General features: G+C 39.6%; 1 long non-coding RNA gene across 1 annotated transcript in view; it reads right to left on the bottom strand.

The window, feature by feature from the left end:
• The window catches only part of LOC107837158 (uncharacterized), a 294,598-nt gene that overhangs the window by 78,240 nt on the left and 210,358 nt on the right, over positions 1-6,000 (bottom strand). The window lies entirely within an intron of this gene.

The raw sequence follows: 6,000 nt of genomic DNA, 5'->3' as shown, positions 1-6,000 counted from the left end.
CCCCCTGAGCACAGCGACTCCTGCTTGGTAAAACCTGGAGTGTATGAATGCATCGGCATTACCAAAAGTACTTAGAAATGATTGAAATCTGCCATCTTTTTTAACCTTAATTGGAACCCCATGTTATCGATTACTGTGTAAATGTGCTCCTTTTCTTAAGGCAATCATCTTTTTTTCCATCACATTCAAACATGTTATCTACAAAATGCATTCTAGTGCATAAAAAGCAGGTTAAGAGTGAAATATTTAAATTTTTATCCTGGTTTGATGCTACATATGACATCCAGCGGATTGCTTCCATGTCTTCAGTCAAGTTTTTGGGTTTTGAGAACCAGTTTGTTCTGCACCAAGTTGCAGAGCCCAGTTCTCGTGCCCAGCTTAGCACAATGAAAACATTCAGCGTCGCTTCTGGAGATTGTTCTTGGCCATGAAAGCTGTGTAGCAGGAAACACAAGCCCACCTCTAGTCTGTACCCCTTTGCCGTCTGCTCCAATGTATGGATTTTTTTTCACTTCTGTCTTCCTGTCTGCGGCCGAAGTTGCTCCGCGTGCCAAATATTATTTAATTAAACTTTTACTTCACACGGCAGCGGTTTCTTAAGGCCAGATTGTGACGAGGAGGTGCAGCTAACTGATGCAGTCCGGAGTGTTTTCAGCCCGGTTTTGGCTCAGCTGCAGCTAGTTACGGCGACGTGACGACTGTGGAAAATGAAGCTGGCGAGGCCTGTTCTTAGGCCGCGCTGCGGTCCGACCTCAGTCCATAGAAACTGATGATTAGTTTGTCTTCTCTGACCGCTGACCAGAGGAATTCGCAAGAGTTCCAGTAAGTGAGGTTTTAGAGCACAGAGCAGCAGATTGGAGTTTAATTTAGTGTCTGCAGTCACCTGTTCCACGCTTTGCCAATTACACCTGAGTTAGCACAGCACTGATCAAACCATACAGTAACCTACCTCCCACTGGAGACTGCACTGTCGGCATTTTTTTTCACTCTTTTTTTGTGGATATATTTTACATGAACATGTGTCAATAAGCTTCCAGGTGCTTAGGTTGCTTTTTTTCCCGTTAGTTTTTCTTAAATGATTCATTCACGTTCAGATAAGAAATTGATCCACACATTCAAGTTTATGTACAAGAGCAGGAGAGTACTTACATGAGCAGTGTTCTAATTTTAAATGTTTTCATTAACTGTAAGGGGAAAATTATCATGATTAAAGGGGCAGTATTATTTAAAATCTACTTTTTTGAGTTTTGCGTAATGTTATTGCCTCATCTAAATCATTCCTGGACTGTTGTGTTGATTCTTTCCCACATGTTTGAGAATCCCTTTCATTTCCATGGCAACCATTCAGCTGTGCAAAACGCCTGGGTGGACCTAGCCCCGCCTTTGAGACACAGCTCCTCCTTTGAGAAGCTGTTCCCGAGCTTCCGCTCCTTCAGATTAGCCAGCAGCAATTAGCAAACACCTGGTTTAGCTGCGCACCTTCTGAGCTCAGCTTTGCTAAATGATGTAGGTGGAAAGAATTTGATTCAACAACTGAACTGACTTGTTAATCTAATTTCAACAGCTATCAAAGAAAACACCAAGACTGCTAACAGAAGTCTGACAAAACGGAGCTATAGAACCAAGTATTGACTCAAGGACCTCCAGTAGCGCAACGAATCTGAAGATACAGCTCAATTTCCGGACAGCGGGAACAATATTCAACAGTTGCATGTTCTGGATGACACCATTGATTGGAATAAAAGCTCTGCTAATCTGCCTCATTTGCTTTTGCCACTCCTCTTTAAATCTTTGTCTGGCTTAATGGGTAGAAACCCAAGCAGAGAGACGTTGGAGTACGGGATATAAGCCTTGCCCACTGAGATGGTTTAAACTTCTTTCACTAATTGGTCCTGCTCTGAATTCATAAATGTGGGCTTAGGAAAGCCAAAAATCACCATCAAAATAATTCTTTTTTATTTTCCTTCAATTCTTTTCCCCTGATGTTTGTAGATTTAGAGTACAATAAAAATATATGTTGACTTTGAAAAAATGGTTAAAAGTGAATGGAAATCAAAGGTATTTCAACAGGGAATAAAAAAACTCCCCAGATTGTAATGTATTGTATTAAGAGTCAATAACACAACAAATACACACATTTTGCTATTTAGTTTAAAAGGTACATCAAAAATTTAATAATAAAAAAGATTTGTTCCAAGACGCATAGCCATGCTAAATTGTTTGCCATTTGTATTAACGCAACCAAAAAATTGCAAAAATAATCAAGATATTGCCTATTTTACAGTCTGATTAAAACAAACTTCTTTTCCCCAGACCGTTGAAGCTCTAAGCCTCGACTCCTGAACCAGTCTGTCTGCCAGTGACTCCTCCACTGACGACTACTAGTCAGGATTGACGAGGGCTAAACATCAGCCTCTCTTTACCTGGTGGAGGCTGCGTCCGAGGCCAGCTTTAGGCCCCGTTACTAAGAGCAAAAGCCTGGATTCAGGCCTCGTCTGCGCAAACACGCAGCGACAGAGTTGGGAGGGAAAGGGAAACTGGCTCATGGGGGATGAGGTTTCAATAAACGTCAGCCTGCGTCGGCTCTGTTTGGACTGCAAATTATTGCTGGCTGATGCTCTTATTATTTTACAACCAAAGATCGCTGTCGAGAGAAAGGTAGAAGGGGAGGACGGAGAAAAGGGGGAGGGTTGGGAGAGAGGAGGGAGAAACCAGCAGTCTGGAGCCCAGCCTAAGGGGAAAAAGGGTTAGCGAATACTGTAATAATCTTTAAAAATATTACTGCAGAGGCCACAGCTCGGGCTAAGAATAGGCCACAGAAAGCCAAGCGACTGTGGATGATCCCACTGTAGATAATACAGGGAAGGTAAAAGAGAGGAAGAATTCAGAGAAAGAGAGAAAACCAATTGGAGGAAGAGATGCAGACAAAACAGGAAGTTGTGTGAGAACATTTGAAGCCATTTTTTCGTTGCAAAAATAGAGTCTTTTACATTTCCTCCGATCCAAATATATCACAGTCCAAACCTGATATTTTCAGGCAAACTACTAAAATACATATAGCAACCCAGTAGCCATCAGATTATCCTGCATCAAACAGGGCCAAGTATTCCCACAGTGCAGCACAGGAGGAGATATTAGGAAAGCCACACAAGTTCCACAACTGTTCAATGCTGGTTACAAATATTAAGTCTGAATTTATTACCCTGTGATAAATCAGAAGAAATTCACTCTAAACTCTGATTTTTGACATTTCAATTCCATATTGACTGATGTGCACATGTTCCTCATTGGAGTTCCTGTGAATTTTTACTCTTAAAACCCTGGTACAGATTCTTAATAAAGACTGCAGACAAAAATCTAAATTTCTCACTTTAGTCAACCAGCAGCTGAGAATTGGTAGCTAACGTGGTCGGCCAAAGAAAACCAGCATGTCTAACCAAATTGTAGTTTTGTTTTGTTTTTTAATTTTATGAACATGTTGCCTGGCCTTTGATGGTTTTATAATAATTTCAAGATTTTATAATAATGGCTGTAACAGATTTTAGAGGGCGTTTCAAATATTCTGTTAGAAAACATTGTTTTGCCATAAGTTGTCCACTGTAATGATCAACCAGTGAAATTACTAACAAGTATTTCACAACACACTTTTTTCTGTTTTGAATATGAATACCTTTTTAAAAAAAAGATAAAGTTTGATGGGTGTGATGAAATAGGAACAAGCAACAGAAATCTGTAAGGAGATAAATAACACTCAACAGTACAGCCAAGTGTGAGCACATGTTTGGTTGCTTTTAATATATTTTCATGTCTGAAAATTTAAAAGGAAAAACAAAAATTTATAAGATCTTTCGTTCACTGAAAATGCTGTTTTCTCACTATATCACCTAGTTCAGTGTTTAATATCTGAGCACTCCTCCACTCAGGCTCACAGACAGAGAGAGAGAAAAAGGTGAAATTTAATGGGCTCGGCCTCATCGGCAATTTTAGGAGCTGAATTAAAATGCAACATTAGACGGTTTGGCCAAGGTTAGTCTGTGTTAGCGAGGCCGCTGCTGCGGCCACTTTTCAAACTTCTCAATTGGGGTAATAAATTGAGTCTGATGGCTAATTTTAGGTGAAACCTAATACTACAGGCTAAACTACGAGCCAAATGGGACCATTTAATCACAATATGTCTGGCACTGCTGCCAGTGCAGAGACAACACGGGAAACAAAGTACGATTTTAAAATAAATACATCGTTCATAAAAAAAAAAAAATGTTTTAAAAAAATCCTGTCAATCATGTGAAAAATGTTAACAAACTGTGGGAGGTATTGACTGTTCATTTAAAAACTTTGCGTATCAACCAGGCTGCCTGAACAAGTTACAACATGGGGTTACCATGGTGGTTGAATCAACTACTTTGACTTTCCACAAAGCTATCAAAATATTCCCACTTCAAATTAATTAAATGTAAAGAACTTTGGAACTAATTTGCTCTTTTGGAAACAAAAAATTTACATTAGATTCACGGAGATAAAATCCAACTAAAACCTGAGAAACTGTAAGATATCCAAAACCTTCCTGCCAATTCTTGGAGAAATCAGCCTCCTAAATTATCTCTCGATAATTAAGAGTGAGAAAACATCTTCAAATGTCTGGTTCCCAAATATTCCAGTCTGCCAAGACAGAAGTCAATCAGTGACGCTGATATCTAATCGCTCGGGGGAGGAATGCACAGCGGACATTTCTAATCCTCTGAAAATGTGCAGGGAAGCTGTGAACTTTGTGTTAGTTTCAGTCTTGAATCTGCTGGGCTTTAGTGGCAAGCTGAGATGGGTGATACTGCATAGTGTGAGGCCTTGGCATGCCTAAACTGTTATTTTACTGCCTGGACTAATAAGATGGAAGTGTTGGATTGATTAGTAGAGACCGTGTCAGACACTCGACGGTTGGTTAATGAATGTGCTTAAAAACCCATTGTTGAACCTGTCCTAAATGAATAACAGTGACTTTTAATTCATGCATTTGAAATGTGTCTCTTCCTATAAACCACAAGTTTAATCAAAAACAACCATTGGATGTTTTTTTTCAGTCACAAGTTTAACCGAGTTCCATTCTGATTATTTGTATTGCACAAGTTAACAACAGATGTCATTTAAAGACACTTTTAATAGACAAACAGTGCATATATGGCAATATGAAGTTAATTTAATGCATTCATTAATTCAGATTCACATGACATACATTCTAATACAGCGCAGTCAAATCAGTTTGTAAATATAGCTGATCTATTTGGGAAAACCTTGGAGGATTTCAGTAATTCCTTCTCTTTCTCAAGCATGACTGCATCGAATTGTTAACTTTGCAGCAATCCCTCCTTGTGGCGGCAGTGGATGGTTGATCGCACCGAGTCATTGGCTTTGCAGCAATCTCTCAAACTGAGCAAGCATGTGTTGACACTGGACGGCGGATTGCATCAAATCAACTTTGCAGCAATCTCTTCTTATTACGCAATCCAGACAAATCAGTTTGTAAAAGTAGCTGGGCTGTCTAAGGAAGCCTTAGTGGATTATATTAAGTAATTCACTTCGCAATGTCAAGCACTTTCTCTGACCACATGCACTTGAGCGTGATTGGATAAAAGTCAGAGATTATTATGAAATATTTAGGCCTTTCCTAGTCTTGTGGTAAAAAAGAGTCTGCCACACATCTTGATGTTTATTGAAATTACGTCCCAGTACTGTTTTGTATTCTATGTGTTTTAAAGTGGAATTGTGTTGTACAGTGCCCAGTTGCAGTTCAACGACTGGGTAATAAATGGGGTCCCACATGCAGCACAGAGGGTCCTAAGCAGTAAAAATTTGACATATCAGTTCACAACGATGTTAATACCTCAAAAAAACCTAATTGCACAACACCAGCATAAATCAACAGTCAAAGGCCGTTAATGTGTCAAATGGTTCGTTTTGATTTAGGGCTGGCAGAACTCCACGCAGTCTGGTTTCTCTGCAACGCGC

Source organism: Poecilia formosa, unplaced genomic scaffold, assembly GCF_000485575.1.
Source record: "Poecilia formosa unplaced genomic scaffold, Poecilia_formosa-5.1.2 Scaffold4, whole genome shotgun sequence".
Taxonomy (NCBI): domain Eukaryota; kingdom Metazoa; phylum Chordata; class Actinopteri; order Cyprinodontiformes; family Poeciliidae; genus Poecilia; species Poecilia formosa.
The sequence above is the reverse complement of the archived record's forward strand: the minus strand, read 5'-3'. Positions and strand labels throughout refer to the sequence as shown.